The sequence below is a fragment of the Papio anubis genome, chromosome 10 (assembly GCF_008728515.1).
Source record: "Papio anubis isolate 15944 chromosome 10, Panubis1.0, whole genome shotgun sequence".
NCBI classification, from domain to species: domain Eukaryota; kingdom Metazoa; phylum Chordata; class Mammalia; order Primates; family Cercopithecidae; genus Papio; species Papio anubis.
The window spans coordinates 30,813,988-30,828,848 of record NC_044985.1 but is presented as its reverse complement, the minus strand read 5'-3'; the positions used below and the strand labels follow the sequence as shown (position 1 = coordinate 30,828,848).

Sequence of the window (14,861 nt, the reverse complement as noted above, 5' to 3'; positions counted from 1 at the left end):
TTTAGCTATTTCAATTTTGCCACTAACTTCAGGAAACTCATGTATGTGTTAGTCATCAGCCAGCAAGAATAATTGTCAATTTGTAAGTCTTAATTATATTTCTATCATAAATGATAGGCTTTTGTAGCCTGAGTTGTGAACTTAAACCCTAACAGTTGCAGTGTGAAGAGCTTATTTCTGTTTTATAGTGTCATGAGGTTGTTAGGAAGATTGAGGAAGATATGGCATGTGAAAGTGCTTTGCAATTTTTAGGAATGATCCAAATGTAAAATATTAATTTTATTTATTAGAGTACCTCGTGTGTGTTGGGCACTGATAAACCTTATAATCAGCAAGATTTAAATTGACACTAGGAATTTCCAAATGGCATTATAGGTTTTTTATTTTAACCATTCAACCGTGATTACACACTTTAGGAATGGAAAAGCTGTTTTCATTCACTGATGGAAATTCATTAATTTAGTGAAGGAAAAAATGTAAATCCATATTTTATTATTTGCTGTTATCCAATTGAGGTATTAGTCTCTCTTTGGTCTTTAGCCACAGTGTATTTTCAATGTTATATTTGATCTAGCTCACGTGGATTGTGGAAATAAGTAATAATAATAAATTTTTGTATTGATAAATAGACTATGAGTCATTTTAATATCAATAGTGAATGTGTATAGTTTATTTTTATGGCCTGGCTCCAGGTCATTACACAGAGATTCACACAAATACATTTCTCTATTGGTACCTTTCTTTGTTACTGGTTTTTTGGTTTTTTTTTTTTTTTGCTACTACCTCCCTTTGTTACCACCTTTCTTTATTAGTCCTTCCTTTGGCAAGTTCACTGGATAATTATGTGATAGTGTCAATATGTCATACATTAGAGAGACTTGATTGAGTACTTTGTAACCAAAAGATAGTGTACCATTCATGGTTCTACTTGCCTGGTTTCCAGAATGGCTTTATTCTCTGATTCCAATTGCCAAAACTATCTTCAACCATGCACTGCAATTTTTATATCTAAAGAAACAGCACAATAGAAAGCAGTGAGAAATTTGGTTAATCTGAGTTTTCTCTCGTGCATGTTCTATCCCTTCCTCTCTCTTTTTTCAAATGCCATTCAGTTAGAAATTGTTGTCTTTTCACACAACCCCAAATAGCCTCACTCCAATGCAATATTTGCCGATAGAGGGCAACTACATAGACCAAGAGGAGGGAAATTGTTTGTGTAAGTGCTTTTGTTCCCAGGAATCCATGATATTAAAAGAGAATTTTTTTCCATGTGAATTTTTATAGACATGAATTTGAGGGGCAGGTCCTAATTAAAGCAGGCTCTACTGAAGTTGACGGTTTTGTAACCCTGGTACTGTCCTTTGGCTGAGACAATGCTCCCAGGACCAATGCCTGGGAGCTGAGCCCTTTCAGCTCACAATGATGCTGACTACTTTCAAGTCGGCCTGTGTCTCCCCCTTCTGGCTCTGGACTGGGTGGTCATTTCACAGTCTTTGCCCAGAGTTACCTTGTCAACTCTGTAAATAACTTCTTTGATTACTTACAAATCCTTAAGCCAGGATTTGAGTTCTGTCTATGCCACATAGGAACTGGCGGCAGCTGGGAAGAGCCACACTTCAGGAGCTTCCTGGTCTCATTGTGCCCTCCAGCACATAATGATTGATGTATCTGTGCTCGGGTTGTTACAGAACAGTCCCACTTCCCAGAGGGAGAAGAGAGAACTGGATGGAGTAAGAGCCTCCACTGTCCTTGGTGTTAGCTTTACTTATGTAACTCATCTCCTCTGCTCTAGACCAAAGCCTGGAATGGGGAATATTAACATAAGAGCACAATCCTTTTGAGCTCCTTTTCAAACTCTTGATTTTCTTTGTTTGATTGGAGACTGTAGCTTTTTATTTTTCCCATCCTTCATTATTATGCCTTTCTTCTTCCTGACTCCATCAAAACCTTAACGACAGAAAGAAATAACGTGTTATTTCAGGTGAACTCTATCAACTTATTTCTCCAAGCTAAATTGTTAAATTGCTGAAGGGTCGGAGAGCTTGCAGTAGGAATTTAAAACAAAACAAAACACCACGAAATGACACTCAAACAGTAGAGCTTGAAGGTGTATTTATTTGGGGGTGTGGAGGATAAACCAGAAGGGGTCTCATATTCAAAAAAGCAAAAGAGAAAATGAAAAATAATCTTAAAATCATTTTTGAAGGTATTGTTTTTATCCCCTGCTAGAATGTTAAATGAAAACATCATAATAGCGAAGTTTTTTTTTTTATAGTGGCTTCTCATAAAAAATACTCAGAAAGTATTTATTTTGTGAATGAATGATATGTAATACATATTAAAATGTTAACACCACTATTAATTTTTAGATTTCCTACACTGTGTTAAGAGAACATGAACTGTATTATTCTTCTTTGTAAAATATATGGATGTCTTCTTTATGCTTAAGTATAAGAAAATACTTATGATTATTCCATGATGCTAACAAAAAGACACATTCTCTGTTAAGTCTCTGATCATTCAGCCTTATTTATTATATTATTTCTTTTTTTCTTTTTTTGGTTATTTATCTCTTTCTGCCTGTTTGGGTGAAGATTGAAATATATTAGACTCTCATTATTACAGTAATTTTTCTACTGCTTTTAATTCTTCCTCTGCTTTTCTTTTTCCTTCTTTCTTCTCCTCTTTCTTTTCCTTCTTTTCCCTTTCTTTCCTTTTTATTTCCTCTATCTTCCTTGTTCTTTTCTTTGTTTTCCTTTTCATTCTATTTACCCCTTTTATCCTCATTATTTTGTATGGTATCACAGTCTGTTCCATGGTATTTGGTGCATGGTATTTGATTTTGATTATAAACTTTATTGACAAAACAATCATATTTATATATTTACTTCTTTGTTCTAATTGAATTGTAATTTTACAGAGTAAAATTTTTTCCTTTTCTTTTTATTGCATGTGCATTATGTATTATGTGTATATGTATATTTGACTTATTGAAATAATGTGAACTATTTATTTTTAGGTGTATCACATGTAGAAAGATTTTAGTTGCATTTTTAAAAGTCAACGTGAATCTTCATCTTTTATTGAGGGAAATGAACACACTTATAATTACTGTCCATATCAGGCACGTATTTTATTTGTTCTCTTGGCTTATGCTTTCATTTTTTAAATGACAAATAAAAAATCTGTATATATTTATGGTGTACAACATTATGTTTTCATATATGTAAACATTGTGGAATGGCTAAATCAAGCTAATCAACATATGCATTACCTCATTTATTATTGTGGTGAGAATATTTAAAATCTACTCTCAGCAATTTTCAATTATACAATATATTGTTATTAACTATAGTCACCACAATGTATTCCTCTTGTATAGCTGAAGTTTTGTATTCTTTGACCGACATCTCCCTAATCCCCCAATCCCCAGCCTTTATTCTCTAGTGCCCTTCATTTTCTGTTTCTATAAATTTGACTATTTTAGATTGAATAGATGAGATTATGTGGCATTTGCCTTTCCATTTCTAGTTCATGTCACTTAATATAAGTTGCATTGTTTTTATGCCTTCTTCAGCATTTCTTGTAGTACAGGACTTCTGTAATGAATTTTTTCAGGTTTTTTATATCTTAAAGTCCTTATTTCACCTTTAAAAAAATTATCTGGGTATAGAATTCACCCAGACAGGTTTCAGTTTTCTTTCTGTATTAATAGTGCTGCTCCACGTCTTCTCACTCGCATTCTTTCTGATAAATAATCTGCATCACCTTTTTGTTTCTTATCTTCATTAAAGACTTGGATTATGGATCTATGAAGCCATCTAAACGTGTCATGTAACTCACTGATGCTCTGCTAATTTTTTTAAAAATTAATTTTTCTCCATATTTTATTTTGGGTAGTTTCTGTTTTTGTCTTCTTTACATTAGCTAGCTTTTCCTTTTGCAATATCATGATGTTGTTAGTTCCGTCTACTGTATTTTTGATTCCTCATACTGTATGGTAGTTTTCATCTCTAAAAGTTCCTTTTTAGCATATATATATATGTTATATATGTCTCTCTCTATATATATGTGTCTCTAAAAGCTCCTTTTTAGCATATATATATATATACACACACACACACACACACACACACACACACATCTTTTGGTCTCTACTTAACTTTTTGAACAAATGGAATGTGGTTATAACTTTTAAAATATCCTCATCTGCTAATTCGAACACCTGTGTCATTTCTGGCTTATTCTCAATTGATTGATTTTTGTTTGTCATTGTGAGCTGTATTTTCTTGCTTGCTTTCATGACAAAATCTTTTATTTGAGTAGTAGACATGTGAATTTCACCTTCTTGGGTAGCTTATATTTTTGTATTCCTGTAAATGTTCTTGAGCTCTGTTCTTAAGCGCAATTAAATTACCTAAAAAGATTTTAATCTTTTTAGATCTTGCTTTTAATTTTAGGTAGGACCAGAGCAATGTTATCCTAGGGCTAATCCTCACCTCTGAGACCTTTCTAAGTACACTATCAAATATCCTGTAAATCTGAACTTTTCCAGATTGACTGGTAAGAGACTGAATTCCTGGCCAGTTACTGTTTCCTCTAATTATTTCAGGTAGTTTTTCTCCAGTTTTTGTTGTTTTCGCTTGTTTATGCTGATCAGTGCCCGGTTCAGTACTTGAGAGGAACACATCCCAGGTCCCCAGAGTTGTCTGCGTGTGTGGAGTTCCCTTTTTCAGTTCTTTATCTTGTGACCTTGACCTGCTTTGGTGTCCTGGGACTCTCAGTTCTGTCTCCCCAATTTAGGGAATCTGCTGGGCTCTGCTTAGGTTCCCCCTTGTTGGGCTGTAGTGTGAGAACTTTCTTAGGACACTAAGCCAAGCGATGGTAGCACTCATCTTTCTCTGAGAGCGCCCCATCTTTCAGAGATCACTCCCATTCATTCCTAATGTAATGGGGCTTGCAAACCATTGTGTATGTACTGTTTGGCTTTTTATTATTGTTGTACTTTCATGTCAGAAGGTAAATTGGGTTCCTTTTGCTTCATCTTAGCCAGAAGCCTTCTTCATTTTTCTTACTTTTTAAAAAAAAATTTGGGCTTTATATCGTCTTTGCATTTTGTAAAATTAAATTTGATTGTATATAATTCTGTTATACTTTTATGTATGCTTCTGCTTGATTTTAGTGTTTGAAATTCTATTTTAAATATTAGTTTTCCTTTTCATTTACTTATATTTTAAAATGAATTTTGTATTTCAGTTTTCATATCCTCTTCTGTTCAGTTACTTCTTTATCAATATACTTGTATATTATCTTCACTAGCCGTGTCATATAATCTGTACATTCTCAAAAATTTTCAAGACCACAACTCAGTTTTGAAATCAGTCTATTCAAGACTTCTGATGTTTATAACACATCTTTTCTGGTGTGGGGGCAAATGGTGAAGTTTACTTTTTTCTTTTGGTTTACCTGTATTTTCAGAATTTTTTTTCATTGAATTTACACTTTTATTGCATAAAAGTTTATTTTGCAAGAAAAATGCTTTTCTATTCTGTCTGGATTATTCATTTTTAAAGCAGACCTTATTGCTATGCTGCTGTATTTCTGTTTACTTCTCCTTGTCCTTGAAAGGCAAGAGATTTATTGAAGCCAAATATACCCTCCCCTCAAATGAGAGGTGAGCAATGTTCTTGGATCCTCCCAGTCCCCTTCTATATGGCATTCTAAAACAAAATCTTCCTTTTTTATGTTAAACTGGAGGACTTTTCATTGTAAATTTGTGTTATCATTAAAAAAATAAAAAAACCTTGGATCCACAGGAGAGGAGCAAGGTCCTGTTGGAGGAGCTTTATTCCTTCATCCCATAATGTGTGTGTGGAGATAGCTCTTCTCCTAGGGATCAGGTTTCTAAATCCAGTTGTCTTGCTCTCACATCAGTTTGCTATTGCATGAACAGCTCTTTTGATACTGTGGCCCAACAGCCTCAGTGCAACCTCCACGGCACCAGGGAGAAGTCCCCTGGCACTGCTATCTTTCCGCTTAGTACACGTATCGTTTTAAATGCTTCAGTAAACATCTTTATCTTTCCCTTTGTATTGATTCCAGGAGCATTATTACTTCCTGAGAGTGGTAGGCACATTTAATAAATATTTTCAAATTGGCCAGGCATGGTGGCTCACGCCTGTAATTCCAACATTTTGGGAGGCCGAGGTGGGTGTATCACCTGAGGTCAGGGTTCAAGACCAGCCTGGCCAACATGGAGAAACCCTGTTTTTACTGAAAATACAAAATTAGTCAGGCATGGTGGCGTGCACTTATAATCCCAGCTACTCTGGAGGCCGAGGCACAAAAATCTCTTAGAGCCTGGGAGGTGGAGCTTGCAGTGAGCCGAGATCACGCCACTGCACTGCAGCCTGGATGACAGAGCGAGACTCTGTCTCAAAAAACAAACAAACAAACAAAACAAAACAAAAAAGAAGAAAAAGAAATATTTTTAAATTACTTGCTTTCTAAAAAAAAAAAAAATGCTGGGCTCCTTTTACTCTTGCCATTTTAATGTGGGGAAAAGCTATACCATTACTATACCAGTTTCTTAGGTAAACATTTTTCTTATTTTAATTTGCTTTATTTTGTTTACTAGTAAGGATAAATTTTCTTCGTGTGTGTGTACTTGTGCCATTTGGAGTAAATTACATATTCAGATCTGTTAGCCATTTTTCTCTAGGATTTTAAATTATTCTGTGAAAATTTCTGTGTTGCCCCTTACACATTAAGGTTATTAACCTTTTTATATACTTTCCAGACTTTTCTTTATTGTTTACAAATACACTGAGTTTTTATTATTGTTTTCTCTCTTGCTACACACACACACACACACACGCATGCATGCAGACCATTATGCTATAACATTTTTAATTTAATCAAATTGATAAATATTTCACTTTTTAATTACTTCCTTTTATTTTACTGGAAGACTCTTCTTCATGGCGAAATGGGATAACTAAGTATAAATAAATCTATCTTCTTGCTTCTCTTAGTTGAATATTTGTTAACTGAATGAACAGATAAATACAGATAAAATTATAGTTTCCCTCCCACCTATCCACCCACCCTGCATCACTTTAACTGCTTCCGAGGTCTCATGTTGTTAACATTATTAATATTTTATGCCTCAAGAAACAATGCTCACTCTTTTTAACGGCCAACATTACACCATTTTGCAGATCTGTTCAACGCCATTTCTGCTATCTCTATAGATGGAGAAGGGTTAGTAAGATTGATTGCCCAGGAGAAAGTGAAATGTAAGGTTACCCAAACTGAGGTAGTCAATACATTATCCCAAAACTTAGTGATGTGAACCATCCACTTATTATGCCTTTTGATTCTGTGGGTGAGGAATATTGACACGACACAACAGGGAAGCTATGCCTTTGTTCTGCCATTTTGGAGCCTAGTTGGACTCAGAGCCTAGGCTGGTGATTGAGGCTGATTGTCAACTGAGTCCTAAGCTGAAGATGTCAGTTGGAACACTTATCTGCTGCCTCTTCTTGTTGCCTGAGCTTCCACTTGCTATCATGGTGTGATCCAATAATAAATGTCCTGAAAGAAAACTGAATTTCTTTTCATGACCTACCCTTGGGAGACACATATCATCATTTCTGCTACTTTCTATTTGTTAAAAATTAGTCATTAAATTTGGCCCCTATCCAAAGAGAGGGAACAAAGACCTATGCTTCTCAGTGGAAGAATGTCAATGTCACTGAAAATCTATCTCCAGTTTCTTTTCCTGTTAAACTTTCTGTCTCACTTGCTTCTCACTTTCAGTGGCTCCTCTTTTCTTCATGCCAATTAAGATGTAAAATGTCGATCCTTTTCTTTGATTTTCCTAAAAGAAACTCCCACCAGATATTTATATATGTAGTTGATTTTACTGGGGATTTGGTGTTTGTGTAGAAGGGGTCAAGGTTGGTAGCGGTAGAGGGAAGAACATAATAGCCACTATGAAGAAAATCATTAAAAATTTGAATATAAACAACTCTGCTATTAAAGACCCCTTGGAATGTTCCTGTCACCAAGAACATCTGACTGATCTGTATTTCTTTATTGGCATTCACCTCTATCATGTGACGTGATTTTCCTCTACTCTATCACTTCCCCTCTTCTCTTTTTCTGCTCTTTTACATGCCCATTTTCTACTGGTGCCATTACTATAGATATTTAGTTATTTTATTTCATCACCAGCTTCCAGCAAGGGGAAACCATATGTAGCACCTGAGCTCCAGGTCAATTATGGGCAATTCTACAAGGGCAGAAGCTGCATTCATTTGTAATTTTAAAAACAAACTTGCCTCACCAAAAAAACTATTACATGGGTAAACAAATAAGTAAACATAGAATTTTTTCAAACATGTTGATAATATTCTTTTTAGCATCAAAAATACCCTTTATTGCAAAGACACTACATTTGTGATAGCTTGAGTCTGGGTGCAGAGGCCCACGCCTGTAATCCCAGCACTTTGGAAGGCCAAGGCGGATGGATCACTTGAGGTCAGGAGTTTGAGACCAGCCTGGCCAACATAGCAAAACCCTGTTTCTACTAAAAATAAAAAATAAAATAAAAATAAAGATAAAAAAAAAGAAAAGAAAAAGAAAATTAACTGGGCATGGTGACACGTGCCTATAGTTCCAGCTACTTGGGAGGCTGAGGTGGGAGAATCAATTGAACTCAGGTGGCGGAGGCTGCAGTGAGCAGAGATCACACCACCACTGCATTCCAGCCTGGGTGACAGAGCAAGACTCTGTCTCAAAAAGTTAAATAAAATAAAAATAATAATATGTGATAGTTTGGGAGAAGAGCTTGACCTTGACTTTCTTCTTATTTTTATCCTTTCTTCTTCTGGATCTTGACAATTTTACCCTAAAAATGTGTCAACCCAAGGTGAGTGCTTAAGATTTGTGAAAGTTTTACATTTTCACATGAAGTGTGAATTAATTGTTTTATGTGTAAAGGAGATTTATGAGAGTTGAGATCAAGTGTTTAAAACAGCTGTTTTCAAAGTGATATACTCCAAAGGAAATATTTGTTTAGCATTCAGGGCACCTCAATTCATTCTAGAACAATAAGGGAAAACATAATTGAGTCCTTTCCAAATTTTCAGTGTTCTATGACTTGAATCTAGGATAACATTTTGCATTTTTAGTCTTCATAGACATGAGAAGTTGTAATGTGCCTGAAAGGTATTGAGTTAGGAAGATTATATTTAACATAAAATATTCTACACCATCAACACACAAGAGGTTTTCTTTTAGTTGAGAAATTAGTTTTCAAAACCATCAACTTGGTAGTAAAGGCCACCTTTGCAAGAGTGGGTTATAATAAGAAAAGTCATGCCTTTAATTTCTTCTCACTGGGAAGACAGTGCTTGAATCAGTGGTGAACAATCTAAGGCAATTTCCAGTGCTTATAAATGGTAAATTGTGTGGTACACATTATAAGTACTATGGGTTTTGAGAAGAGGAAGTCAATGAAAAATAATGAGTTAGGCTAAGCTTCATGGAACACATAGGAGAATCCTATAGGTAGAATTTGGATGGAATCTTTGTAACTGACTAATAATATGTCATAAGGGTTTCTGGTCATTTAGGAGTAGCAGTAGATTTACTGTTAAGTAAAGGAGGTGAAAACATCAGGGGTTCACTTGTCTTGGCCCTCTGAGTGCAAGAATTTATACAGTATCCTAGGTGGGGAAGAGAAGAGAGGTAAGCAAGCCCAAGGGTTATCTAATTAAGTGCTTCTGGCAGGTTACCTAAAGAGGTATCAAAAGCTTCCGTTTGTTTACTATGATTTCTTTTTTCATTCAAAGTAAATATTCATTTTCCTATGTATTTCTGTATCTGTGATTTTATGCTCTTTTCTTTAAAAGATTCCTCAATTTATATAACTCAGACACCATAAAACCTAGGTCCACCCCTGTTTGGAAGATAATCATGGAATCTGCAAGCTTGAGGTTAATTTAGTGCAGTTCTCTTTGATCACAAAGAGGCAGCTGATTCACAGCTTGTTAGTAGCAGAACTAAGAACAAAACCGGGAAGCTCTGTCCTTTACACAGCAGGTCTTGTATAGGAATCACCTTTAGTGGCTCTTCATTTGGTTTCCCAAAGTTATCCAAATCTAATCTAATAAAATATGACAACAAATTATGTCATTGATAAAGTTAAATGCTTAAAATCTGCTGTATAAAATGGCTGTGGCAGCATCTACCTTTCTTCTGCAGATATTATAGTTTCTTAATTACTACACAGCTGAAATGCCTAGTGTTTAGAAATTGGAATGAGTTCATATGAGCACTTACATTATCAGGAAATATAAATAGCTCATTTATTCATGGTAGCATTACTGTGTTCCTAATATAGTTTTTATTGATGGACATTTGAACTGTATCAATCCACTTAAAATTCAGAATGGTTCTTTTGTGCATGGCTTTATGGCAAAAGCAGTATAATTTAATTTAATATAATCTTTTAAAAACAATGATGTTTGTTTCATAAATGAATATTTTATATGTTGTGTTTAATTAAAATAAAACTATGCTACTGATCTAGAAAACACAAAACAGACTTGAGTTCATATTTATGAAGTGTAGCAATATTGGCAAGGCACAACTTATCTTGTTTATGAGACATGCTTGCTATTACTTGTACAGATTGCAGTCATTTTATTGCTGAGCTTTACATGGTTTACAACCCAACAAATGCAATGAAACTATCATGAGGAAAATAAGCCTATAAAATTTTTTTTAAAAAAAAGAAGGTGGCACTCACAGATTAAAATGCAGTTTTTGCTGAAACACTGGTAGTTTTTGAACTATTACATCCTTTAAGGCAGTAGGTTTTCTGGATATATCTCTAAATGGAAGGGAAAAGGCTGAGATAAGACACCAGGCTATTTTTAGTGCCTCTGCTTTGAGCGTAATTCCCTGGAGACCTTCTTGCTTTTGCTTTTACTCTATTGAGAGGTTCCAGAATTCCAGGTAGACATAGAAATGTTTTTGACAAAGAAACTAATTGTAAATGAGGAAATGGCATTTACCTGACAAAGGAAAGGGATGTGGATGAAAACATTTCTGTCTCCTAATTTAAAGTGAGCAAAGTACATACTGACTTGGTTTATATTTCTGTAAATTGTTGACATGGAACAGGAGTGAGAAATTGTTGTAAGGGTATCTGCAGGCTGTGGTGGTCTAGGTACAGCTCACATCCCATCTGTTATCATGTACAGACTCATTTCATGGGTTTTTGTCTCCTCTAATCCCCTTCTCCAGGGATTATGGATGCAGCCTACCTCTGGACTCAGGCCCACTGCAATTTTTCCTGTTTTTCTGGTTGCTCATTGCTCAACCAACCAATACTTAAAGTGTTCTTTCTTTGTGAGATAATCACAGTGGGAAGTCAGCAATGTGGTCTCACTGCCATTAGAAGTCATGCCTCATGAACCTGGGTATCTACATAGCAGGACCTACCCACTTCAACAAGCCTCAGTACCCCAGCACCCCGTTAGGTTAATGGCGGGCCAGGATGTCACTGTGCTTGACTCTGGGACTCTACCATACTGCCTTGCTACTTAAAAAAAACTGGCCCTTTTCTTATTACTGTTTCATTCCCATACCTGTTCTACTTCCCCAACTCATTCACTGCCTGCTAGAGGCTGGTGTCTTGCCTTGAATGGATGATTTTTTCCTGTATTGTGCTATAACTATCACCTTCCAGACTTTAAATATCTCCTATTTCAGTGTCCCATCTATTAGATTTTGTTTTGGTCCCTCCTTTCCCACTTCACCCCTGACTTCCATATAGAGTCAATGATACATTTAGCTATACTTGAAACTGTATAGTGTACATGCTGGAAATTGACCATTACACCACCAAGCTATGCTCAGAGGGGTAAGCCCTGTGCCTAGATTTGTTTCTCCATACCCATAACCAATAGTCAACTTCAGCCACCTATCTGCAGCATTTGTAAGTTTGAGGCCTCAGCAGTTCTCTTATTAAAATGGCCTGAATTGAAATTGCTCATGACTTCACCGGATGGTTTTCTTTTCCTGTGTACACTAAAAGAAGTCCACATAGGCACTCTGCAGGCAAAATTCAATTTTAGTTATTTTGTTAATAGATAATACATGTACATGGTATGATATTCAAAATTTCCGCAATAGAAGTTAGTGGTTTTTATCTGTGACACCTCCCACCTCACTTCCACTCATTCGATTTACTTACTGGATATAACCATGGTTAATAGTACTTTACCATCCTTTCTGAGATAACATATGCATATGTAGTATATACAAACATATGTGCATATGGTGAGTGTATGTGTCTATTTATATGTGTATTATATATATGAAATTACATACACATGCACACATATTTTACTGAAATGGGAGCACACTAGTAGACTATTCTGTACTTCTCTTTTTTTAACATTACACCTTGAAAATCATTCTATGTTATATATAAAGAGCTGTCTCATTCTTTTAATAGCTTTGCAATATTCTGTTGTAGGACTGTTTTCTACTGATAGATATTTAGAGTTTTTCCAATATTTTATAATACAAAGTTACAATGAGTATTTGTCATTTTGGAATATGCTGGGATATATGTATTAATACGAAAATTATGTGAAAGTGCTGGGTTGATGGTTCTATGTACTTATAATTTTGATAGATATTGCTAATTTGCCTCAACTGAAGTGGTACTATTTTACCGCTAGAAATTCTTGAGGGTGTCAGTGTATCCTAAGGAGCATGGCAGAAAACAGATGCATGAATTGGGCAATATGAAGAAGACTAAGTAAAGGAATTATTTACAAAGTATGGGCAGGATACAGAAACCCCAAGGCTTTCCATGGAATATATAGAGAGGTGGGGGTGAGGGGTTGAGGTTACCACTAGGGGACCTGAGGGTGCAAGAGAAGGAAACAGTCACTGGGAACTGAAGGCAGAGAGGGTTGTGTTCAGAGGGCCACCTTAAAGGGGCTGTGAATTGGGGACATGGAGGCAGCCAGCCAGAAGCAAATCCTCAGAAAGGAAGCCTAGGGAGTAAATAATTTCAACTACACTCTCCTTCCTCACTCTGATGCCTTGCTGATACCATCCATTGCCCAAACTTGACAGATGGCCAGAGAGTAAACCAGACCCTTAATGTAATCCCCACAGGTCAGCCACCTGAATTACAGAGCAGGGTGGAGAAATGGGACTAGAAGTACAAACAGGACATCTCCAGCTCAGTTGACCTCTTCACACTGTCACCGACACACAGGTCTACACTATTATTCACACTATGAACCTGAGAGGTGAGATATTATGTATACATTTCTCTTAATATGAGTGGGCAGCGAATCTCGTGAAATAAGAGATAATTTCTTATCTTTTTTCTTTTTCTGGGTAGTATCTATTTCTAACCTTCCTCTTTTACATTTATATGTATTTTACTTTTTATTTTTGAAATGATTTTAAATTTCAGAAGTTGCAAAACCAGTATGAAAAATAGTCAGAGTTCCTGTGTAGCTTTCATCCATATATGCAAATTGTTAACATTTTGGCATACTTGCCTTATCATTTCTGTTTCCTTTCTCTCTCACTTTCTCTCTCTTCTTATCTGTATGTGTAATTATATATCAGTTGGTCAATCTAGTATGTGTGTACATATATACAAACATATCACTTGATGTGGTGAACCACTTTAGAATGGTTGCAAACATGATACCCTTTAAGTGAGTATTTTCTGAAACAAGGCATTTTTTCCCACTTAGCTGTGAGTACAAAAATCAGGAAATCAATATTATTCCATCATTACCATCTAATACTCAGACTCTATTCAAATTTGTCCTGTTGTCAACATAGGGTTATTCTTGTATTTGAATGTTGTTTCTCTTTAGTGTCCTTCAATCTAGTATAGTTCTTCAGTCTTTTCTTGTCTTTCATGATTGTATTAGTCAGGATTCTCTAGAGAAACAGAACGAGTAGGATACTTATAGAGGTGTTTCTCTGACATTACAACTTTGGTTCCAGACCACCACAGTAAAGTAAATACTGCAATAAAGCGAGTCACACTTTTTTTTTTTTGTTTTTTCAGTGCACATAAAAGTTATATTTACACTTTGCTGTGGTGTATTGTGTGCAGTAGCATTAGGTCTACAAAAACAATGTGCATACCTTAATTAAAACATGCTTTATTACTAAAAAACGCCAGCAATAATCGAGGCTTCAGTCAGTTGTAATTTTTTGCTTGTGGAGGGTCTTACCTCAATGACTGCTGAGTTATCAGAGTGGTTGTTGCTGAAGGTTAGACAGTTGTGGTAATTTCTTAAAATAAGACAACAATGAGTTTGTAGCACCAATGGACTCTTTCTTACATGAGAGATTTCTCTGTAGCATATAATACTCTTTGATAGCATTTTACCCACAGTAAAACTTTCAAAATAGGAGCCAATCCTCTCAAACCCTGCTGCTGTTTTATCAAGTAAGTTTATGTAATGTTCTAAAACCTTTGTCGTGATTTCAACAGTGTTCATAGCATCTTCACCAAAGATAGACTTCATCTCAAGACACCACTTTCTTTGCTCGTCCATAAGAAATAACTCCTCATCCATTCAAGTTTTATTATGAGATTGCAGCAATTTGGTCACATCTTTAGTCTCCACTTGTAATTCTACGTCTCTTGCACTTTCCACCGCAACTGTAGTTACTACCTCTACTGAAGTCTTGAACCCCTCAAAGTCATCCATGAGCTTTGGAAAAACTTCTCTCAAACTCCGGTTAATGTTGATATTTTGAACTCCTCCAATAAATCATGAATGTTCTTACTG

The 14,861-nt window shown here is 35.6% G+C and overlaps 1 long non-coding RNA gene across 1 annotated transcript in view; it reads right to left on the bottom strand.

Annotated features, from left to right (window-relative positions):
- Positions 1-499: 499 nt before the first annotated feature.
- The window catches only part of LOC103876225, a 48,038-nt gene continuing 33,676 nt past the window's right edge, over positions 500-14,861 (bottom strand). Inside the window, exons 4-5 of the long non-coding RNA XR_004176509.1 lie at positions 1,545-1,947; positions 500-1,008 (exon numbers count right to left, since the gene is read on the bottom strand). This is a non-coding gene — a long non-coding RNA (uncharacterized LOC103876225). The remainder of the gene's footprint in view (positions 1,009-1,544; positions 1,948-14,861) is intronic.